This window comes from Odontesthes bonariensis, chromosome 9, assembly GCF_027942865.1.
Source record: "Odontesthes bonariensis isolate fOdoBon6 chromosome 9, fOdoBon6.hap1, whole genome shotgun sequence".
Classification (NCBI taxonomy): Eukaryota; Metazoa; Chordata; class Actinopteri; order Atheriniformes; family Atherinopsidae; genus Odontesthes; species Odontesthes bonariensis.
This window is the reverse complement of record NC_134514.1, coordinates 26,566,361-26,592,659: the sequence shown is the minus strand read 5'-3', so window position 1 is coordinate 26,592,659 and position 26,299 is coordinate 26,566,361.

Below are 26,299 nucleotides of genomic sequence, written 5' to 3'. Positions count from 1 at the left end.
ATCTCTGCAACAGCTGGCAGCTAAGATGAAGGACGGGGATCTGATGACGTTAGCATGGTAGAATGTCACTTTACAGGTTGAAAGTTATGCCCCCTGAATCTTGTTATCATGATGGAGACACAGTCTCTCTTTGTTGAATGAAATCACTTGTGAACGTATCCCTAAAATACTTAAAGAAGTACTTGTGGGGTAACAAGTTTTACATTTAAGTAATTGTTAATGATTTATCACTCTTCCATCTACATTATTATTTTTTTGCCAACTATTGTTAGGGTTATCTAAATATATTGAGGATATATATATGTATATATATTTGTAGCTAAGAAGTGATACAGTTTGTGTGGTGAGAGTTTATGGTGTGAAATGTGTGTGCTGCATCTTTATACTTGGGTTTAATGTGTTGGCATTGGGAATATATGAATATTTTTCTAATTTATACTCCCTTTATTTATTTCAGCTTATTTCATTATTGGAGATTAAGTCGGATGTTACATTGATGCCAGTCTCAAAAGTTCAGAGAAACTTAAATTGAACAATATCGAGCGCAGTGATCTCGATTTTATTCAATCCAGTTATTGTTGAGAAACAGTGTCAAGACATAATTAAACCATTGGCCTTTGGTTTGAAACCCTTTATTTACCTGTCTGAGAATGTTGTTTTATTCATGAAAGTAACAAATAAACATATTGAAAATGAATTCAAATAGATAGGAAAATAAAAAATAAATATGGAATAAAAAAGTTTCACAAATTTGACTTTAATTGCATTTGAAAACATTTTTACACTCTCCCTGCACAAATTGACACAGTCCAAATTTGATTACTCTACAAAGAGGTTTTTTCCCCCCTCCCACCCATGCCTTGTCTGCTCTGGGTTGGCTGAGAAATTGTTGGGGTTTTCCCATTAATTTTAGTGGTGAAACGGTGAGCAAATATTTCACAAATCTCAAACTGTGTTTTAGAAAAGGTCTTCTTGTCCGGGTTGTTTAATCATGTCCAGGTAGAACAAATAAGAGAGATCTGGTCTTATCCAGCTTGAATTTAAATAGACAAATTTCAGCTTTTCTTATATTGATGGGTATTTCAGCAGCTTTATGCATGTTCAGTTTGCTAAAAGCTGTGTACTTCTTGAATAATTCAGAATGAAAGCCTGTGTTCAGCAGTTCTGTCCAGAGTGGGGTACCATGGTAGAAGTGGTCACTGTGTTGGGGCTGAAATTAGTCCAAAAATAGTTTTGCAGAAAAAGACTTTTCATTCACTGCACACCTGTGATACAACTGTAACTATCCATTCACCAGCTCATCATTTGAACTTCAGCACCTAATTCCTCCTCAGTATCAGTGTGAAGATGTGTTCAAGCCCCCATGAGTTGGATTTTTTCTATTTTGTTTCCAATCATTACACTGTATGAAGGAGGATCAGTCAGCCAGGGTCATTCCCAGGTGAAGGGAATGACAGCTTGGAAGTCACGGACAGGGCAGAGTGAGTGGGATGGACTATTTGTGTCATTCATCAGTCTGCAGTCAGCAGTGCATACTGTGCCGTGCAGCAAAAGATTGAAACAGAGTATGAAGATAGGTTACAGGAAGACCTTCAAACCGAAAACGGGATCCAATTATTAGGCGGCATTTAAGTCTGCATAAAATTCTTTAAGATACTGTAACTTTCTTAAATGCTGAACAATGCCAACATGAATTTTGTTTTTAATGATAGCAGCTAAGTTATTTTTTCTCATTCGAGCAACATATTGAGTAACAGAACGGCATTGAAACCGATACCCAGAGGATTCCTGAAAGTTTGTTCTCGTGCCACTGTGATATTTAGATTAGTAGCGTTAAGTGATAAGTCCTGTTGGATTGAGATGATATCATTGAAATTCTTTTGTTCACCTCACATGACAGTGAACTTGCTTCCACTTTGCAAATTCAAAAACTAACCTGGCTTCACCACACCAGTGTCATATGCTGCTGTCATGTCAGAACTCCTGGTGGTGCTCGTCAGCGCAGAAGCTCGCCTTTAAGCATAAGATTTCAAAGCTGCAGTTAAACGACGTGTTTTCCAGCAGTGTAATTCAACCCTGGCCATTGTTTTTTCCAAGACCAAACCAGGTCGTTTTGGTTCCTCAAGCTTAACACAATATCCTTTATATTGTGTTGCATAAACTAACCAAACATTAAAGTATACATTAGAAGATTGTGGAGATAAAAAAACTAAAGAAAGGAAGAAATTGCTGTCCTGTAAATTTAACCACATCCATCAAACCACCAAGCTGTACATATGTAACACTCTAGAATGATGTCTGCTGCAACCAGTGCATCAGGAACCAGTAACGAAGGATGCTTTGAGCATTTTTCAGAGACCAGGAGCTTTGACTGAATTCACTCTAAAATAATAATTCAGGGATCATGTTACCAATGTTTAATAACATACTTGATTGAAAGAGAAAAATGTGAAACTCTTGATTTAGATATGAAGTTGCCAACATTATTTTAATTGCATCAACTTATTCTGTGTAATCTAAACTCAAATCTCTAAGTCATTTTAAACTAATTTCAAGCTTTAATAACTCAATAGATTGGTAACAGTTTTTTTCCCACCTTAAGTTCGGAAAGTTACCATCCCTACCCATTTTGTGTGCCGGACAAATTCCAACAATTAAGACAAAACATTAGAGAACCAGTGACATGAAAAATACATTTAAATGTGAGTGTAGTTCGGTTAGATGTATACGGCCTGGACATTGGAAGTAGTAAGAACCTGTGACCGACCAGGCCCAGGATCTGACCATCTAATAGCAACGTGCTCTGCTTTGCTGCTGGGAACAATATAAACCAGTTGACAATGCTAAGAAAAGACTACATGTTGGTTCTGCGTTAATCATGTAGAAGGCTAGAACTTTGTTGTAATGGCATAGCTAAGTATGCTTCTTATTTACATGTATCAGCCAAAAGATTAAAATCACTTACTGGTGAATTAGATAACACTGACTGCAGGCATTCATGTTATTTATATTCACCACCTGCCAACACATTTTTGCAGACCAGACTGCAACCACCATGACAACAGTACTCCTTCCATTGGCAGTAGCCTCTCACCAGCTAGAATTCTGATAAATGATCCAAAGAATCAGTTCAAATCCAAAGGTCTTTCATTTGTTACCCATGTTATCTTCTCTAGTTTAACAGTTGTGATACAATTGAACTGTATGGTGACTGAGCCACAATGGAGTTGCTACCAAACATGTCTTTGTTGAGTTAGACTCCCTTATAGGTTGATATATTTTACACAGAGGATTAAGCCAAACATACTTGATTTTACTAGGCTACTCAAATTTCCCCTGGAAGAGCTGGAGGGGGTGGTCGGGTATCTCTGCTTAGTCTGTTGCATTTCATTTGTAAATTCCAGATATCCTTATTGGTATGAGTCGAACCAACACTGTATTTATCCTACTACTACTGTCCTGTGAGCTGTAGAACGGCACATGCATTATACATTTTAATAAGATAGTAGGCTCCTGGCATGCGTCAGACTTTGGACAGATGCTTGAGATAAATTGTAATAACCTTGATGATAACCTTATTTTTCTTCTAGCATTACCATCACATAAAAAGGAAAAGAAAGAGCTTCTAATGATGTGCATTCCGGCGTGAATGAAACTGCGAACATGTGTTCTTGTGTGTTTCTAGTGAGCTGAATATTTACCTGAAAACAGATCTCATTCATGCAAATTTATCACACTTTTTAAAATATTGTCAGTACATGACAATGCATCTCAGGGTTAGTTTGTCCCACTGACAGTTGAGTGTTATTTTTGGAAAAACAGCATCGTCTCCTTATGATTGTATTCCTGTGTTGTGGTGTCCAGTTTATAACAGCTGCCATCTGGGAACCTCAGGCTTCTCATTGAGGTGATTCACTCCATCGTTAAAAACAGATGCCAACGCTTGACGAAAAGCTCCACTTACATCAAATCCTTGTGATACTTTTCTCTTTATCAAATTAGTTGGACATTTTGTATCTTGGGGGCAAGTAGTAAACAAGCAATGACATAACAATGAAGCAAAAAAAAAAGGGGTTGAACACAAAACCAAGACACCAAAACACTTAAGTGTTTTATTGATTGCATTTCTGTCAGCCCGGAGGCTATGATGTGGCTCTGGTGCCTAACCTCTGCTGCAATTAGCCAAATGATTGAAGGGACGCAATGAGATGGTAAAGATATCTTCATCTTTCAAATAGCATTGACCTGGGTAAGTCAGGCTGACTTGTGCTTTATCAATATATCTTAAATTTGCAATTCGATCAATGTGCAGGACACTTTGCTGAATAAGAAAATGTATTTTAAAGTTAATTTTCATGTGTATTTATATACATATTTTCCAGGGGACGGAAGTTGCACCCATTTGGTGGAATGGCCCATATATTTGTGAGACTGTAAGAGTTTAATGTATCTTATTTGCAAGAGAGGGTTTTATGCTGAAATTAAACATCAAACTCTTGAATTTTTGAGTGAGAGGCTAAGAGCGCTCAAAGACAGAATCAAATCTTTGCCTGGGTCTTTCCTGCTTTCAAATGCGAACACTGAAGTCATGACGCCAGCCCCACAGAAACATGCAAATCAGACTGCACAGGCTCATGTAATCTGATAAACATCCTCTATTGAATATCAAGTGCCTAAATGCAATTTCTGCAGGAAATTACAGTTCTGATGAGCAGAAGATAGGTTGTTATGAATGGAGGTATAAAAGCCCATCAGGGATTTGCCGTTACAGTCTTAATGTTTTTGAAAAATATGCCTATTGTAGCACATCCCTCTGTTGCGGAATTGTGAAAAAAAATAACTATTCTACGCTCTAATTAGCCAAATATTCTGACCCAGATTTGATCGAGAGGATTCGAAAATAAAAGATGATATGCTTGCAGGCAGCGTGTCTCCGAGGGCTATCTTATCTGTGAGCACAGAATCCCAAAAGAGGCGACCCACAATCAGCTTTCTCTCCTCCCCAGACAGATCATAACCAAACCGTGGTGTCTGTTGAAATCCAGCCACTAAAGTCCTTGAAATCATAGTGAGGAAAAGGACATAATTAATAGAAAAGAATTGTGCTAAAGGATTTCTTAGGAGAGTAGCTTAATATAAGTTATGAAAAAAACAACTATTTAAGGCATTTAAAAAATTATTTTAGTCTGACATAAGTTCAAGTATCAGCATTTGCATCAGAATCATCAAGCTTGACTTTTTATCCCAAGTTTCACCTTGAAAGTGATGATGAGGGTTTGTTCTTTACGGTATTGATCTGGTCAGAGATGCGGATCACATTCTGAGGGAGTGGCTGTTTGGATAAGGGCTGCAGGGCTGATAAGTGTGACTGTCGGCTGACATTGGCTGGTAGCTGAACTCATTAGACTAATGAATGTGGACGAAAGGAGGAGGGGGGCAGTGAAGGATGGGAGGAGAGGAGAGGGCAGGCCAGAGTGACCTTTGTGAAGACTGAGGAAATTGAGATATAAGAGATCCAGGTTAGCTTTGTCAGCGATATCAGGAGAGCTGCAGTGTTGGGTCTGAGGGGAAAAAATGTAACAAATCATGAAGCTGTAAGAAAAGTTTAGAATGCTTTTTACGACTGAGCTGCCAAACGAGACATGCATTGTTAAAAGGAAAAGTATTGTGTGTGTGCACATATCCACTTTTTTTTATTCTGTATCTTTACCATGCACAGACATTTAGTATGCCAGACATCTCTTGTGTTGTATGAATTCCTTTTAATTAGTTTTTTCAATACAGCAATAATATATTTCTTGCTTAGGATGGGTAGGGATTCTGCTTAAGTGTCAGATTGAAATTGTGATAAAGTCTACCCCACCGAGAGAAATTTCCCTTTTTTGGTTTACAGGTCTACGACTCCTCAGCGACTCATCTGCCTAAACAGTTTGCAACACCTTATCTCCCTTCATGGGAATGAAGTTCCATGTCATGGTTCAATCTCATTTCTGTCCTATTTCCTGCCCATTGTAAAACTTGCAGTGGAAATTTTGGGTATGCGTACAATTCAAATGCTCATGCAGTGCTTTCATTTGCTTTGGTATCTTTTGATTTGACTGTTAGCAAAACACTGAACTGACGTATTTCCCAAAATTTTAGATGGAAACATCTTAAAACTGATGTGATTCTAAAATAAAACCAAAAATATTGTATCAAAACAGGCCAATTGCATGTCCACAGTACTGGAAAAAAGTACAACCTTCATATCAAAAAAAGTTAAGGCACTGTGTAAAATGTTCAAAAGATGAAATCCAATTATTTACAAATCTCATAAACCACGATTTCTTTCACATTTGAACATAGTAAACACAAATCAAAATGCTGAAAGCGAGACACTTTGATGTTGCATGAAAAAATATTTGCTCATCTTGAATTTGATGGGTGGAATACATTTAGAAAGACTTGGGACAGGACAAGAAAATGGCTGGAAAAGTAAGTGTGTTACTCAGTTGGAGAAACGTGATGCTACTAATTAGGTTAATTGGCAACAGGTCAGTAACATGATGACGCCTAAAAGAGCACCTTTGGGAGAAAGAGTTTCTCAGAAATTTAGGAGAGGCAGATGTTCAGTAATCCGCTAAAAAAACGTGTCTACAAATTGTGGAGCAATTTCAGAATGATGTTCCTCAACTTAACATTGAGATGATTTCATTTTTTCACCCCCGAAAGAAAGAATGAAAAAAGAAATATTTTAAAAATGTATAAAAAAAAACAGACAGTGGAAAAAAAAGACAAACAATGCTGTGTTCTGCTCAGAACGAACCAGCATCTTCTGTCCCACCTTCCCATTTCAAACTGCTCTAGCAAGACTGAGTTCTAGAGAAGTGATTGATAAAATATGGACAAATAAAAAAGAGTGTATCAAAACTTTTTCTACTCAGCATCTCAGTATAAAGATTAGCAATCAGATTTAATCTGCACTAAAAAGACCATAATTCCCTGATCTTCCCAGCACATTTATGTAACTTTAGAAGCATGTAGAATGACACCACTGACCCCTAATCTACTTTATGAATAACGATTTCATCATGTTATTGTAGCGTGGTGCAGAGTGACTGCCTCCACTACACATTTCATTTGTTGTATTTTATTTTGTTCTGCAAAGAGCAAAAGAAGGTAATATTATTTATTACAGCTCGCCACACACAGCCTCTTTCACATTCACGTGTGTGTTCTTGTTCTCGGAACTTATATGATAATTTAACACAGAAAAATAACATCTGCACCAACATCAAAACAAATGTATGTATGTATGTTGCATCGCTATTCAAAAACCAGTTAAATCAAGTACATTCAATATCAACTTGTTTCTGAAATACACAGTCAACCAATCATGTCTTCCAAACATTGTCACATTAACCAAATCATCATCATGTATCTATTTTAAGTTATTTATTTCTTAAACCATGAACTACACACGAGCAGCGCAGGCTCTTAAAGCTGCAGTCTGCAAGATTTGTTGTTGTCATACGTAAAGTCCTACTTTTTGGCATTTTAAGAGTTTACATGATCTATCAGAACGCTTGAAGTTGAAAACGGTGACCTCCGTAGTCGCAAAATGCAAGAAATGCTTATTTTTTAACCGAAAAATAAATAGTTATTCAACTTCCTGTCCCGCCCCTTCAAAACACATGAGAACTCGTGCACGTCTACGTGCACGCCAGATGCGCCTACACGACTCCTCATTCATCAACTCACCTGTCATTTGCGATCATGGAAGACACAGTAAGTAGACTAGCCCGTAATGAAGTTCAATAGTCTAGATAAATAAGCGTGGGGACGAGCCTACCTTGTATCGCGCGTGCACAATCGGTGATTGACAGGCAGCAGAGCCCAGCTCGTAACCTGATTGGTTACCTTTTACCGGTCCGGTCTGCAATTTTGTAAACAAACCTACTGGCTTTGGAGGGACCTAGCGGGACATATAGGGGACCTAGAGAACTCATTTTTTTTTGTATTGGGGTATTTAATGTACTACTTTCAGAATCCCCGGACAGTTCCAGGCATTATGCTTGAAATAGAGTTGCAGACTGCCGCTTTAAGATCGACTCCTACTACTATCCAGCTTCACGCGCGCTCAAGGTTGCTAGGCCATTTTCAGTACGTGACGTTAGCTGAACAAGTAACGTTCATAAACAAAATCACATAAAGTCCAACTGGGATTATAAAGTACCACATAACATATTCACCCATCAATTACACCCTTCTAACTCTCCCTTCTTACCTGCAAAGTGCAAAAGTATGTAATATTATTTATTACAGTTCGCCACACACAGCATCTTTCACATTCACGTGTGTGTTCTCGTTCTCAGAACGTATTCCCGCGAGACTTCCTTTGTCCCTGCACACACAGTGTAGCGAACGAGCTCTCTGCTGGTCGGGGTTAGACACTGCATACTGATCGGTAACCCAATATTTTACACTCCATAACCAGTCTCCTACCTTATCAGAAAACACCCAGACTATTTTCACCACACTCTGAACATGAGCTGTCCTAAATGGGAAATCAAATTAAACATCAATAATAATCACGTAGGTATAAATATCAACCCACTGATGGCTCTGTATGCCACACTATGCCTCCATTGCATTTTGCCTTCATGAGAATAATTATTATGACTCAGTTCTTGTCTTTCCCTGAATAAGTTTTGTGAAAAAAATACGAAGGTAGAGAGAAAATAGCGCCAAGCAATTGTGAGGTCTGACTTTTTCTGGATGAACGATTTTATGATGCAAATGTTTTACTCTTTTGAACGCATATTGTTTTGAGAAGCAAAACGCTTTATTTTTGTTGCCCCAGCCAACTAGCCGGCCTACCTTCATCAACGCCAAAACGAGGCTGGAACTCGGCTCACAGGACAGGGGGTAAGAAAATGTTCATAACTAATATTGCTAGTATGGGATGTCATACAGCTTCATGTCAAAAGACGCGAGCTACCCCTTTAAGTCCAGCTCCTCGTTGGTCTTCTATCTATCTTTCTTATTTAACTTATCAAACAAAGGTTAAATGTAATTCAGCCCTGAGAAAACCAATGTCTGAAATTCGATTGTTCAAATTAAATGAATAAAACAAAAACAGAATGACATCTGCTTTGAACCCCACCGTTCTACTCAAAGGTTAGCATGTACACAAAGAAGTAGCTATACTAACAGTAACAGCAGCATAGTTCCAGCACTGTCTCACCAGCAAATGGTAAATTCTGAACATTCATCTTCACATGCAATACACTGTAGTTTCCTAAACCAAGCTTCACAATTGTGACATTTTTGTTCTGCAATACTTTGCCACGGAAACCACAGCCAATGAGTGTAGATCTTCGTAGTCCTTGACAATTTATATCTTCGTAACCCTAACCATGTACCATTTAACTTCTTACCATAAACATTAGCACTGGAGTGATGTAGAAAAGTAGAAAATCATTAAAGTTGAAAAGCAAACAGACTGAGAAAAAGGTTGTGAAGAACACGATTATAACCAGTAATCTTTTACTCAAAGGTTGGGGACTTATTGCCAATAACCTCCCCAACATCTCTCCTAGTGAGGCATTTTCAGTCTAAGGGAACAACAGCATTATCATTATCACATTCATTATCACATTATCATGTCATGAACGTCAACGCTTGGAAAAGTCATCAGAGCTGTTGGCTCTGTCAAACTGGACATGTCGATATTCGGATTAAGTTTATTGTACCAAACATTTTGGTGGTCCGTTCTCCATGACCTTTTTTCACCATATAGATACTACAAATTGCAATCGTTGGGTTTTCCTAACTACCAGTGAAACGCTTCCGCACCAAAGTGTGTTCCTGGCTGTATCGCAGTTGGTTTACTTGACAGGTAAAAATTCTCATCTGCTGGTCACTGGTCAACCAATCAAGCTTAAATATGGTCACTTGCTGCCAGTGCAACCCAACTTGGAAGGCAAAAGTTACCATTTAAAGGGATATTTATTATGTATATATCTTTAGATAAAGGTAAGACAGTGAATTGAAAACAGTAGCTAAATACACTCTGTGAAGGCACTTTGAGGCTCAGGGCAACCGTGAAGTTTTATTAAAGGGGTGCTTGGAGGTTTAACTGACTGTCCTGCCAAGGGCTTGCATAGAAAATTGCTTCCTCGGGGGCAAAATGACAGTAAGTTTCCAGGTGAAGGCAGGCAGTGCTGGGGAGAGATGCAGCAGGGACCGAAGGAGAAATGAGGGTCAATGAAAACATCCCATGGGCTAATATTTTCTGGTTCAGCAGCAAAACTGCGCTTCACTGGTAATTTCACTAAAAGGCCTACAGGAAAACCATTCCCTCTTTTTCGTCAGCCGTTTTTAGAGCAAAGAACATCCCTCTTTCAGATCAAAATTAGAAAGCATCAAGCTTATTAGACAGCCCAAGTTTTGCACGGGCAATCACTCGGACTTGAACCACTTCTATTGTTTTTCACGTTAACCAGTAAAGCTGCAGGAAAGTCATTCATAAACAATTCATAAAGGGGGATTCAAAGGTAAAGTATAAAGTAAACAAGCCTCATGTGAACATAGCAGCATTCTCTGTTTAAAAATACATGGAAACAGAAATCTTTACTGAGTGGTGAAAGGGGCGAAGGTAAAATCTGCAACCTCTTGTCAAAGAAACAACTGCCATTTCCACTCTGCCTATTCAACGAAGGACTGTTCTGTCCTTAATCCATCTGACAGTCCTGCGTAAAAGGTGTGAGGAAAGAGTGACTGAAGATAGGAATGCTGTTATTTAAATAGGTACACATAGGTCAAATAAACAGTTGCACCGCCGAAGATGTCATGGTCGCGTATAAGCTGTTTCTATAAGCGTGCTCCTTTAAGTGAAAATCGGGGGCTAACTCTCATCTGAGAGCTGTGGTGGAACGGACCTGACAGTCAGAACATTGAGATGAGTGGGCACTGCAAAGTTTCAGCCCAGTCTAACAGGAATACGTGAAATGAACACTACTTTGTGAGATGGCATTGCATGCTTGGAAAGCCCGTACTGTGTTGAATTTATGTCAGACTTTGTATTAAACTGATATAAGACATTTGCGTGTGCATTTTGGGGGCTGATGTGGATCATTTCAATAGCAATAGCGATAGAAAAACAGGTTTACATCGAAAAGGGATTGTGAGGAGGTCATTGTTAATGAGTGCATTTCACAAGCAAGTTACTTACCATCACAACCACAAGATGAAAACCTCAGGATTTAGAATCTGTAGAAAGTCAGAGGCTTGCTCTGCTGTATCTGGGACTGAGAGCTTCCGATTATTGTCACAGTGCTCTGATCTGACAGCTGCAAGCGAGTCCAGTTACTCTAGTGTTTCCCTTCTGTCAGCAGAGTGACAGGGATAGGAAGTTGTTATTTCCCAGATACACCAGAACACACATCCTGTTTCTTCAAGAGCACGACTAGCTTCCAACAGCAAATGTGGATTTCATGTGCCCAGATACTGAAGCTTTCATCCAGTGCACAGCTGGACTCTCTCACCATGATCTGCTCAGCTGCCAACATGGTGGCACATTGGCAGGGAGTTGTATAAGACTTTCATGAATCAAGTTTGAAGAAATTTACATACAGAACAATATGTATTATGAAACTGTCATTTTAGAGTCTTTATTGTACTACTATATTTTTGTACAGCTATTATTTGTTCAGTAAAACTGGGCTGATGATGTAAACTCTCTGTGTGCTGCAGAGAGTGCTGAGAATACTGTAAAGAGGGGAATCATGGTTGCTCAGGTGAACAACATTAAAACAATATTTCTAAATTACCTCTTAATACTTCTGCATTATGTTCTGTTTGTTTGATAACTTCTTATATTGGCAAACATAAGTGCCAGTGTTTATTTATCTACAATGGGCCAATATTGACCTGCATCAGGTTGAAAATTTGTAAATTTGGAAGAATACAGCATACAACTAGAAAAGACTGATTTCAGAGCACTGGTGCGCTTTCTGAAAACCATTCTCTGGATGACATAAATCTTTTGATCTACAAGTCTCAAAGTCTTTGGATCCTTTGAGAATCCTGTAATGTCCTGAAGCTCTGCAAATGTGAAAATGCAGCGCATTTATCTTAGAAAATGTTCAACACAAAATACATTTATCATTAAAGATACTTCACCCAGCACAATCTCTAGAGTGCAGAAAGCCCAGATATCGTCATCTTTATTACAGAACATTTATGGTACATTTGACTTTATTGCACAATTTCCCTGCATACAGGGGAATGCTTTACTTGGTAGAAAATATATGGTGAACTGTATATGATGGTATTAGTGGAAAGCAAAAGTATAATCACCACTCATAAAGGTGTAGTACGGTAATGGCGTGGGAGCAAGTCCAGTGACTTACTGAGTTACCAAGAAACTTTTATGGCGTCATCAAGCTCTTAATTTTTCATTTTGAGCACAAAGGGAAAAGCATATCCACTGTCAGAAGTCTTTAGTCATACATTTTACAGAGGGTAGGAGGTAGTGTTGAAAGGGTAAATGAATTCCATAGAATATCATCCACGGCTCAAGATGCCATTTGTTTCATCCTTACAGCAACAGCGGTGTAGCAGACAGACAAAAGGAGCACCACACTCAGAAAATCACCCATCTGTGAGGCCAGTTATACAAGAGTAGTGATGTTGGTGATCCTTCCATCAACTGAAGCATCGCACTCAGTCTCCACTGGTGGAAATGCGCCAAGTAAAAAAAAAAAATCAGATAATATCAAAACAGAATCTAGTGTAGCAACCTTAACTACTTATTGCAGAATGTTAAACAGAAGCAGGTGAGACACGAATCCAGCAAAATTCTAACGTATCTCTAAGATAACTGCTACTTTCACAGCTATTGGCAGATTTGTTTTTCTTGCACTACCATCACAACCAAATATCTGGCTGTTATCTCTGATTTAAAAAATCTGATTATTTCAGTTTTCAAAAAAGGCAAAAGAACTCAGAGAAGAAGCAGAATATGCTAAAATGTATACATGACATACATCTGTGCCTCTGGATTCACCAGGAGGCCGAGGGCTGAATGTTGGCCGAGTTAATGAATGAAATAGTTTTCGGTTTTGAAGCTATATTTTGGTTCTTTGGATGACTGGAATAGGTAGAACACTTTGCACATGTGCTTTGGACTCGATCTGTGATAACCAAAGAAGCAGAAAAATCGATGGAACAATAACAGCAGCTCCACTTTTTGACCAAGTCAATATTGGGCTGACATGGTTTTCCTTTCCACAGTTTATTCAAGCAACTCGCTCCCTTACTGGAGAGAAAATGTGATTTGACCTCAGCCTCTTTTCATCTCAGGATAAGCTTTGGCCTCAACACCTTCGACATATTCATACATTGTACTTTAATTGTTAATGAAAATAAACTCATTCCAGTGGAGGTAATGTAGCATTACAATCTTCATAGCAATGTTAATTAATTTCATGATTCTTGAGCTGGTTAGAAAATTGGCTTCATGGACAAAAAAAAAAACATGTTCCTTTGAAAATGGTCATGTACAAGGGCTAGACTGTAAATTAGTGAAAAAGCAGCCATCTTCCAAAGGATTGTCTCAATACATCTGCATAGCGCTATATGTCTCCCCCCGTGTTGATATTTGATTGGCAAGATAGCCCCTTAAAGCAGACATTCTGATGACTTCCAATCAAATAGAACCACGACCATAAAATCCTTTGATGTTAGAAATGTTTTACCGCATGCAACATAGTGTGCACCTTAAGTGAGATACTTGCAGAATCACCCTGGTTCTTCCACAAGCAAACTCTCGACTGCATAACCACTCAAGCAGTAAGCAGCTTGTGGTTCAAAACTGTAATAATGAAAGAAAATAAAAGAAGATTTGTGTTCATTTTGTGTTCACTCAAGAGATGACGCAGCTAAAAGCATTGTTGTCACCACACTGACATCAAACTGCCATCTCTTGAAATGGTAAATGCATAGCTGATTGGTGTGTAAGATTTCAAAATAAATCCAGAGCCACTGAAAATGAAAGAGAGATTAGCTAGACTTACTCTTATCAAAGAATTACAGATTTAAATCCCTGGACCACCTTGGAAACACCGTTTGACTGGTAGAAAAAAAAATTCCCTCATGAGTTGCCCTTGATCAAGGCATGAAACAGCCCTCTGCTCCGGTGGAGGAGCCAAGTGGCCGGCTGCAGTTGCAGTAGGTAAACCTCAAGCAAGCTGCCGCTTTGGTGTATGCAGGTTAATGTCAATATGAGACAGGTAGCACAGGGAAGGAGCATGCATTAGTGTTTGCCTTGTTTAAAGGTCGATGTTAAGAACCGAAGTCATGAGCATTTTCCAAAAACTCCCTGATAAGTAATTGATTTTTTCAGTTGGTTTTAACAGACTTCCTCATGTGAAACTTGGCTTGGCATCAAAAACATATTGCGTTTAACGCTCAGACAGATGCATAATTTATTTAAGTGCTGAAAAATGGATATCGCCCTCTGAACAATTGATCCTCGCATCAATAAAGTGGATTGAATTACGCCTTTAACCTTGACATCAATAAACCTGCTGAACAAAGGGAGCTCACTCAAACACACTGATTCACATGTGCAGTTAACACACATTTAAATCTTAATATTTCAACATGATGTCACAGTACAGTACTGTGAGCAGAGGGAGCTGGAAGCTCCACTCATTTGTTTTGAGTGTTTGCGAAGGGATTCAACCTTGTATACTGATGATTGCAGTGGTTTCTGTTACTGTGGTCCTCGCAGTTTCATCTATTTTGAAAAGAGGACAAACTTCCAGGGTCATTATGCAAAATTACAACACAAATTCCCAACTAGTCTGGGCCGGTGTCAGATTACGAGATTAGTGTTAAGATTTTGGAATGGGGGTATATAGTATATGTCATTTCGAGTCCTCTAATCAGACCGCTGTTGCTGAACATGAGTCCTCATATGACCACTGTGTATTTCTGAAGTGCATTGATTAAGGATTTGAAGTGAGTTGTTCTTTGATCTCGTGATTAAATGAGAATATGTGCTGAATTAATTTTTCTAAGTATTATTTGTGTGTATGTGTGTGGTTGGTGGTGGAGACATGGCTAAAATAGGAGCCTTTTGCCTTTGTTTGCCTGAAGCCAGCCATCATTGATTACCTCACTGGTAAAAAGGTAACTGAAGCTTTTCCTTTTCCTGTGTTTTCTCATAGAGATTTCTTCGGGTCTCTAAGTGCACCTCATCCATAAATTTGAAACAATCCTGCAATGCAAGCAAATCATGTGCTGGCGAGGCAAAAGTGCAAACTCGATTCTAATGCAGGGGCTGTTTTTTGTTTTTGTGCCGTCTCTGCTCTGGGTTGCAATGAAAATAACCATTCATATACAGTTATACGTACTGTATGGTACATAGAATATCCTTGACCTTTTTCTGTAAACAAAACATTTGATGAAAAACCCTTTATTTATTACTAGAGAGATTTAGTTTAACTGAAATGCCTCAGTTTAGAATCTCAACGCTGATAGGCTGTCTGACGCGAATATTTCGCCAAAGTTGGATTTTTTTAACTCACGTGGATTCGCATCTTTTCACTCGCGCGGCGGCATTCGCCTCACCGCGCCGCCCCACCGCGCCTCATTGCGCCGCCGGCTCGAATCCGCGTCTATTCGCGTCTTTGCATTGACTTTGTATGTAATCACGTCGCGCGACCGCGTCTGGTGTGAACGCACCGTTAGACTTTGCGTTCTGCGCATGCTCGAGATTTTTTTTCCCGGGGTCGTGAACTGGAAGTCGGAAGAGACGATATTACAATTGTTGTCACTGTTGGAAAGAAACAACCAACGCGATGAAGAATGCGCCGTTTTGCATCGCGTTTGTGCAATAAGCAGCTCATCACCAACAAAATGTAGAGGGACCTACCTTCTTGCTCTTCGTATCGGAGTATGACTTGGTTTGTGCCTCTGATTCGATTCATTCACCACCAAACATCCAAGGATAATTACCCTTGCTCAACTCATTCTTATTGTAATTTAGCCAATTATCCGATCCTTTTAGTGCCATGTACTGTTGCGTCATTCCGTATTTTCTTTTAAAGACCAACATTAAGAATAGTTGTTTACACCAATATTTATTTTTGTTATAAGAAAGGTTCTGGTGTAGCCCTATTAAAACTCAATTAAAAAACAATTGAAAATTTCCAACTATTGACTTGGAAAAAAAATAAAAAGAAAGAACCATTATAAGAAGTTAGTTTTCATGGTCAGAATATTCAAATTTAGGTTGCCGAAGAACATTATCAGCTTGTTTTGTTGTTGATGAGATTTGGTATTTATAGCTGTGGGTACAACAAATTCAGTATGGTGAGCAATTGGTATGAAACTGCTACTCAGAAATCTGAAATTATGGCAGCCCCCATCATTTGCATGATGAAGTGGAAATATATACAGCGTTGTACAAACAGAGACAGGGAAAATAAAAAGATAACATGGCAATAAATGGGCTTTAGTAGATAGGCAGAGGTAGAGAATTCAAAGGGGGAAATAATAGATCAATAAATACATCTATTATAAATAAAGAAAAGTTACAATTGTTGAAAATGAACTACAGAAATAAATTATTTGGGGGGGTTATGAAGAAAGAGAATGAAAAGGGAAAATAACAGGAAAAAAACAAAACGAAAAAGAGAGCGAAAAAAATGATGAAATAAGTGAATATAATTTAAAAAGTCAATAAGTATTTTCACAAAGTTAAACGAATGTGGTTGAAATTTAAAGCCAAAATATGAATGTATTCCACACTCTTTACATCCATTATTGCATAAAGATTTTTTTTGTAATTCTATTTCAGTTTTTCATTTATTGTAATATGAATTTATTCATTGAGCCATTTATATATATTTCCTAATAATTTCTTATTACACCACTTTCGCTTCTCATTAGTATTGAACTTGAAATTAGGAAAGATACAGATGAGCGGGCTGGATAGAGTTTTTGAGTTGGTTGTCACTCCAAGTACCCAATATTCAATATTCAAACACAGAATTGATTTCTTATTAAGTCCCCTTTGAATTTACTTGTTAAGTTGTTTGATTATATCTACATATCAGAGGTAAGGGCTTTTACCGAGGGCATTTTAGATACCTGTTTCTATCACTTCACAAAACAGGACATACTTAAATAAAGCTATTAATGATATAATGTTAGAATAAACTCCCCAATTAAAACCATTAGATACAGACAGAATTAACATTGGAGGGATGAGTATTCTCCAGTTAAGCAATAAGATATGTGAATGTCATAATCAGGATAAAATTACTTTTAAAAAGATACATTTGTTCACGTGCAGTTACTTTCATCACTTAAACGAAAAGAGAGGATTAATCCTACTCCATCTGTGTCTCAAAAAGGAGATGGGTGCATTATTCATGTTTAAATGAAATGAAAACATGTCCGCACTGACTAACTCAAATCGAGAGTGCTGCCTTTGGATTCCCTCCGTTAGGGAGGATGGTTGTTATACAAAAAATATTGATACTAAAGTGATAAAACAGAATGATCTGTGCTGGATTTTTCAGATTTGAAAACAGCTGGGGCCACTGAATAGATCATTGCACATTTTCAGCAAGTGTGTTTTCTCGTTCACCTTTAAGTCATCCTGCCTGCTTGCCTCCATTTCGACAACACTAGCCGTAAAAGATCACATTTGTCTTGGACCCTTACATTTGTGGATGATGAAACTCCATCTGCTCCTCATTATTGTGTCCTATATCATCACCTGAAATCGCGACTCTCGCGCATCAACCGGTATTTGCTCAGAGAAATGAATACAGACTGCAACATCAAAACACAGCTCTGGGTGAGCACAGTTGCAAGTGAACATCTGTTTGTGTAGCGATGCATAATTCCAGGAAGTGTACAGCGTGATTGAGACATATTGATGTTACTGTCCTCATTCATGATGTAGTGTGAAAACATTCTCTGCAGACACTTCATAGAATGGGAGTTGGAGTGAAAAGAAAAGAAACCAGCATGAAGGAACATTTACATAATCAGTGCAAAGTCAAGTAAACACTCTTGATTGGACTCTAATCAAACTAAATGCGTAGAGATGTCATAATACTTGTTTTTCTGTTATTTGATTTCATACCATGCACAAGTAACTAACTTGGAATAAAACCTCTAGTTCTTTCCAGGAGGGCGTTAACAAAATATTGACCCATTGCTGCTCACACTGGTTACTTTATCAGCAAGATCTCCATCGGAGATAGTTGGAACGGGCAGGGATAGCAATATTGATCAGTTTCCTAAATCCTGTTCCACCCCAACTTCAACTCCTGTTGCTAATGTGCGAGTAAAAATCTTGATAAAACATTGGCGAGTCACTGCTTCTCCTCGAACAGGTCAGTGTAGGTTAGTCAACATGCCCATCAAAAGGATTGTTTGCCAGTAGAAACAAAGTCTTATCTGAAGTGAGAACGGGTAGTCATCCGACAACTGATGAAAAATAGCCTTTTAGCAAACTCTGGCACATTTACAGTTATGTTTATTAAAGTGCACGGTCCCTGTCAAATAAAGTAGAGGTGTCAGCGACAAAAATACTTTATTCGAGGCATGAGGTCATGCACAGGGTGAATGATTCACAGGGTCTGTTTTTATCAGAGGCAACATTAAACCTGTGGAGCACCAGCACACAACCTGTAAGAGAAAGGCCAGGGGTTAAGTTAGTCAGCGTAGGCTGTCAAGAGAATTGTGCTACTTCCCGCTACATGTTTCCAATGTTTGGTGCCACTGCAGCTTCAGCTGTTTCAGTCAATACTGCAGTCAGTCAAGGTCTATTTGATTAGGAAGGAAGAGTGCTACTCCAGCCAGGTCTCAGGGTAGACTGTGAAAGGGGAATAAAAGAAAAGTCGTTTTGTTTTCTTGGATTAACAAGAAATATAAAACAAACATCTATCCTCTGGCTGACAGTGAAGTGTCTGTGATGTGTACATCATGTAAGTAAGGTAAGTAGCAGCCAGGTGCTGCTAATCAAATGCACCTGAATTGTTTCTCATCAGCGGTTGTAAGCAACTCTGTAAAAGCAGTTTTGGCAGTCTGGTGCTCTGGAGCACTCAGGCAACACAATGCCAAAGAAGACAGACATTAGCAATGTTCTTAGAGAAACAATTGTTACTGCTAATCAATCTGGGAAAGTTATACGGTCATTTTATAAGTGGAAAACAATTAAGACTGTTGTCAATCCCCCTAGGAGAGAGTGTCTCAGCAATTTCCCTCCACTGTGTAATACTTAGAAAAATGACAAAAGGTCCAAGAACAACATCTCAGATTATACAGGCCTCAGTTATCATGTTAAGTGTTATTGTTCAAGACAGTAAAAGACTAAAAAAGCACGGCTTGTTTGGAGGGGTTGCCAGGAGAAAGGCTCCTCTCTAAAAACAACATGGAAGCATTGCCTAGGTCTGCACTACTGGAACAATGTCCTTTGGAAAGGCAAGACCAAAGTGGAGATGTTTGGTAAAAACGCATGGCATCACAGAGGTGAAAACCAAAACACAGCACATGGCCACCTGTCTCCCCTGTCTGTTTTCCATGTTTGTCTGTCCGGATGGGTGTACTAGAACTGTAATTTCGTTATGCTGTAAGGTGTAATGACAAAAAATTCATCATTCATTCAGCTCAAACATCCCACACAGTGGTGGAGGATGATTTGGACTCGATTTAAAGCCACAGGACCCGCAAACCTTGCAGCCATTGAGTCAGCTATGAACTCCTCTGTATACCAAAGTATTTTAGGGCCAAATATGAGGCGATCTTTTATAAAGTTGCAATTCAAATCCAGATCTCGACCTCCTTGAGATGCTGTGGTGGGACCTTAAGAGAACTGCACATTGTCAGTTGAGGGTTTTTAAGGGAGGACACGGTTATTCAAAAGCAAAGTAGATTTATTAACAAAAACAAAGTATCAAAGGAAAGCGCGGCTGAGCCGGATACAAAAACCTGAACTGTGGAAAAAACTATTTAACAAAACACTTAAGCATAACATGGCAAAAGACTTGCCTTAACTGTGGCGTGGCATGGAGGGTGACGTAAAAGAATCTCACAAGAAATGAAAGGAAACCTGGAAACTAAATACTGTGGAGGGTGATTAAGGATGGAGTGCAGCTGAAGGAAATGAGTGCAGGTGACGTGAATGAAACTAATCAAGACCTGAACCAAAAACATGATCTAAACTAAGAACTAAAGACATTATCTAAAAACCAAACATGATCTAAAACATAAAACACATGTCATGAGTCCATGGCATGACACACATAAAGAAATGCCCAGAATCAACAATGAATTTCAAGAAATAAAATGACCTGACAAACGGATGATAATACAAAAAATGATTAGAAGTCATTGAAGGACTTCAAGTAATTGCTTCTAAAAGTGATTCTACAAACTACAAGCTATTTACTGGTCCATTTTTTTTTCCTTTAGCACAAGTTTTTTGTGTTTACCTTGAATCTCATGGAGTTTTTTTACACATCCTTGGTGCGTTTTTTCTTAGATTTTTCAAAGAACTGCTGAGGAACAGATCTTTTTTCTTATTACATACTAACATGTAACCCCTTTGAATTGAATTTTCTTTTCTTTTCCACGTAACTGTGAGCATGGACTTGGTTGCATGTTCAAGGCAATAAACATCAAATAGGTTGCACAAATTTATGTGATACTGTAATATAAGAACATAACACTTTTTTTGTTTTGTGACGGTTTCACGAGCAATCAATCAATCAATGATTTCTAAAGATTTTTTCATACAAAAAAGATGCTTTAATAAGTGCTTTACAAAGCTTATAAAATAAAAATACAAAAAACCTCACTTTACCCATCCAATTCCCCAAACCACAAGTCCCACATAGACATACAAACACATGCAACACAAATATACAGAATGATGTTACCTAAAACAGATGTGAGACTGTGTTAAAAATTCACAAATGTGTTGATGAGGAAACCGCGGCAAACTTCATCATCAGCCAACAGAAGACTTATCATTTTCAGGCTTCCTTGTACCGGTGCCATTTTGATTAACTCTTCTAAATTGTTTAGGAAAGTCAAGCCAAACACAGCAAAGTGGTCAAAAGGCAGCCTGCGCGTCATTCAGAGGTGTGATTTGTCAAGGCCCGACTAAAAGTTGTGAAAAGGTATGTAAAGGATCGAATTCTAAAGAGAAAATCCACAAGTGCGGTCAAGTGCTGTCAGCACCATGACTGTTTATAGGCCGAAAGCTGAAATTCTGTTTTTCAGAGGAACATTAGGCAACAGGCGTTAAAAATGATTCATGGAGTGTGTCATCATAAACCAGTGAGATCACCGGAATTGAACCCTGGAAGGATGGGAGGGTAAGTTAGTTGAATGATCCCCACCCCAAACCGAAAAACAAAAAAGAAGTATTTCATGATGCAATGATTAGCTTGGAGTCAGCTGGTGTTACAGCGCGCTTTCAGTCCTACAGTATAATCCAAGTTTTTGAAAGACTATAATACTCAAAGAACTGAGGAGAGAAGAAACACAGACTCTGCGTTAAGAACTCATTAGCCTAAAAAAAAAATTGACCAGTGGTTTCCAGCTTTTCTTGTTTGTCTTTGATGCCATTTTGTCCAACAAAAGAAGATCAAAAACATCTTATCTTGGGAACTGGCTGCCTTCAGCACTCATCTTGATTGTGGGCCTTGGAGAAGGCGGTTATTTATGATCCTAATATGCAGAAACTGACAGCCAGGACGGTGTGACTGGTGTGGCACAGGGGTAAGAATACAGTATTTTTATCCTGCACCGTTAGTGTCAGGAGCTCAGCCCTCTTACAAATGCTGCAGTGTCAGTCTGTGATTTGTATCTGTCTAAGGATTTGCCCTTGAATCACAGGCATCAGACATCTGTTTGTTGATCCGTCTGAGTTGCTTGTATGTCGAGGATACTGTCCAGCTGATGGCCTAATTCATTGTAAACACAGTCCCTCCTCAGCCTACCTGCTGTTGCCAGCGACAGCTGTTCAGCGGGTAGCTCTGGCCTCTCTCCTCTTCCCTCTGAGCTTTTCAAAGCATTGTAAACCACATTTCTCCCATTAATGAAAACATGACAAGATCATTCAAGTTGTTTTCAACATCAGCCCCATTTTAGCATTTTACTTTTGTTCCTCTCATCTGAAAGTTCACATGGATGTGAGCATATGAATGGCTCAGATGCTCTTCAAAATGTTTGGAATCAGATCACAGTTTGTCATGTGTTCACCCTGACCTAACGCTGCCAAGGGACAATCTTAAAACTGCACGCACCCATTTGACGTAATTTCCTGCGTGGTGGTGAGGTAAATATGATGACAGTTGGATAATATGAGTACCCAGCTGCCCACAGAGGCACTACGCCCGTCTGGACAAATACAGTGAGGAAAATCCAACAACACAAAATACAGTTTTGATTTACTCTATTCTGCAGCTGCACACTAAATTTGGCTACAGGGAGGCCAATCATTTGTTATCAAGAAATGGGGCCAGAGCACCTTCACTATCCATCAGTCTCGGGGTCTACCTGTGGGGTCACCTGGCACCCCTCCCCCCCCTCAAATTGTTGATACGGCCCAAGACACAGAAAAGCTTCAACAGTGGTTATTATTGTGCTGACCAACTGCCCATGAATGTTTGATAGTCTTATAATCTTCACACACATGCCAGTGTCATTCATCCACACAGGGCAGTTAAAGTTAGATGTTTCCGGTTCAAAACACGCATAAGAGTCAGACATTTTGGAAAACAGTGACAAGCTGCCAGAGTGTGTCTACACACACAGTTTTATTGGTCACAAACCTGCCTATTTTCACACTTCCTTGAATGCATCTCAGAAACACCATAATTGTGTTTGAAACAGCCCTGACACTCCACTTTTCCATTTTCACTCTGTCATTTCTCTTCCCTGATGAGTGTGGGCCTCTAGTCCATTCTGCATGACACCAAAAACACAATTGTGCAAAAGTGTTGTGCGCCGTGGACTGAATTCAGAAAGCTTTTGACAACTTTGATTCCTTGAGAGACTTCTTAAAAACATTTTCAGCGCAATTATCTGCATCTGCTTCCTACAGAGATGCGGCACATATGGCACATATGTTGACCATTTCGCTTTGCACCCATACATCTGGAGCAATACTGAACGCAAGGGACAACGGCATACCTTGAAGCTCACACCTCTTTATGATGTTCAGAATGAATTTGGTGTATTACATTGTTAGCAGTTGAAATCTTTGATGGATGATTGTTTTGGTCAAAGCAAAAATGAAAAGATTAATTTCCCGATAAAGATGCACAAAAGCGAGCGATCGTAAAACGTGGCATCATCGTTTGTTCCTGCTCGAATAGTGGGTAACACCAGTGCTCCACTGATTACAGTCTTTTTAAATGAGGCATTCTCTTGTATGGACTGATGAATACTTTTATTTTAAAATAGATTCTTATGTGTGTGTGGTGTTTGTAGCAGATGATGACTTGACTTGTAATTCACAGAGGAACGCATTTGTGTAACAATTCCCGCCGAGGTTTTATTTTGCCAGCCAAACCAGAACTACATTGTCTGGATTGAAATACCCAAACTCAAACTCTGTCAGAGCATTACATATCAATGGACCCCCAATGAGGCCGGTGGGGCTTGCCCACCAGGCCTGGCTCCAGCATTGGCAGTATAACGGGCTCCCTTCCATCTGTTGCCCTTGTCCTGTGTGTGACTGTGTGTGTGTGTGTGTGTGTGTGTGTGTGTGTGTGTGTGTGTGTGTGTGTGTATGTATGCCTTGGCCCACTCAACTCCCATCTCTATCATCTGCTGAACTCCAGTCTCTCTCTGTTCGACTCTTATTAGGCTTGAAAAGACACACCAGATGGCTTGTGGGAAAAAAAAAAAAATTCCACTCTTCAAGAAAGGCAAGAGCCCCCCCAGCCATGGTTAGGTTCTAAAAGATTTAAGACATTCATGGGACACTTTTAAAACACTCACATACTCACTCAAAAACAACATTTTTTCATGCTGGACTTGCACAAATGACACATGATGTCGGGAAAAAACTGACAACAGCAGATAAATCACCAGATCGCGTCTAAATATGGATCCTTGATATACTGACCAAGCACACATGACCTTGATTTTGTGACTGCGTGGTTTGTGCACGGGCACCGTGTGTTAGCGTGTGTGTGTGTGTGTGTTTCTGAATATGTTCTATTCTCAAACTCAATAGTCAAGTCAAGTTTATTTATAGTTGAACATGACACGAAACAGGTTTCAGAGGATTCATATATCAAAAACACTTGAGCCCATGTTCACACTGATGGGTCATTCGAAGTCTTCAGCTCACTTACACCTGAGCCAAATACTACAAAATAAAAGCTTTAAATAAAGCGCTATAAATCTAAGACTGAATTCCACAATCAAAGTTGTTTGACATTTACTCATTAATTTTCTGTTGAACAGTTAGTGTAGAAACAAACTGCTTGTTTTTACAGCAGGTTTCGGTGATATGAAAAAGAAATTACACCTTCTTTCGATTCTAAGGTTTTACATATTGAGACATGAACCCAAAAAATCATCTGGTCCTTACCAGGTTGTAAAAATAGGTAAGTAAAACCTTAGATGAGCAACAGCATGGGACATATCACTCTTTGTCATTATTAATTGAACAGAAACCAAGCAAATATGCTGAGGTTAAGTGTGAAAAACTTTACTGCTTCCATAGGAATTATCTAAGAATTAGTTTAAAATGCACTTGACTAATTGATCATCAGCAGGTGTGAGCAACTCCATAAAGCAGAAGTTTTCTGATTTTGCTGGTCTGGAACATCCAGGTGTTTGTTAACACAATGCCAAGGAGGAAAGACATCAGTAATGATCTTAGAGAAACAATTGTTGCTGCCCATCAATCTGCGATGCATTATAAGACACTTTCATAACAATTTGGAGTCTATCATTCTACAGTGAGAAAGATTCACAAGTGGAAAACAGTTGCCAATCTTCCAAGGAGAGGATGTTCCAGCAAGTTCACCAATAGGTCAGACCATGCAATGCTCAAAGAAAATGGAAAAAGCTAAGAGTGACATCTAAGATTGTACAGGCCTCAGTTGAAATCTAAAGATCATGACAGTAAATTGTAAATTGACAGTAAAGCACCAAAGAAGCACGGCTTGTTTGGAAGAGTTGACAGGAGCAAGCTTATTAAAAGGTTATTTTTGCACATTTTTATCTGAACAAACCACAAAGCTTCTGGAACAACGTCTTTTAGACTGACAAGACCAAAGTGGAGATGTCTATAATGCACAGCACCACCTCAGGTGAAACCAGTTACAGCATATTGACACAAACCCCTTATACCAACTGGAAAGCACGGTGGTAGCAAAGCATTCCAGAGTCCAATGGCTGTCTGTCTGACAGCTAAAACTTCAGTCATGTAACAGGATCAATCATCCAAATCACAGCAGCAAATCTACAACAGAATGGCTAAAAGAGAGAAATATCAAGGTGTTGCAATGACCCAGTTAAAGTCCAGACCTCAACCCTGATGGAAACACTCTACCAGGACCTTTAGAGGGCTGTGCATAAACAAATGTCAGCAAACTTTCAATGCATCACAAACAAGAGTGGGCCAAAATTCTCCCACAGCAATGTTAGAGACTGAAAATATCATCTAGAAAATGATTCCTTCAAGTTATTGCAGCTAAATGTGGTTCTACAAGCCATCAGGCTAAACATGCTTTTTTTTTTTTTTTAAAGAAAAAAATTTCTGAACATTCCAAGCCCTGTTTTTTTTATATTGAAGTGCCAAGCTATGCTAAGCTAAGTGGCTTTTACTGTTTTATCATTTTGGGATGAAAAAGGTATTAGAATATATCTGCTCATCTAATTCACAAAACAAATCAAATAAAGAGACACATTTAAATGATGCTGAACTGTTCCTTTAGGTTGACCTTCAGCACAGAGGCTGTTCAGCTGTAGGTTATTTTCTGCTCATAAATACAAATTGCCAGCTTTACAGAAGGAATGGCTAAACACGGTCATAGGATGAGTACATTTTTATCCCCATTAATGTGCTGAACCAAAGTGCTAAAGGCAATGAATCCTTTGTAATATTTCTAAATCCTCTGTAGACTGAGAAGAGCTTTACTATGCTTTAATAATAATAATGATAATAATAATAACAACTCACCACCATGAACGGGTGCACTGATTTGAGCTTCTGGGCGATACCCGGATTCTGATCATGTGAAACAAAACACTCAGT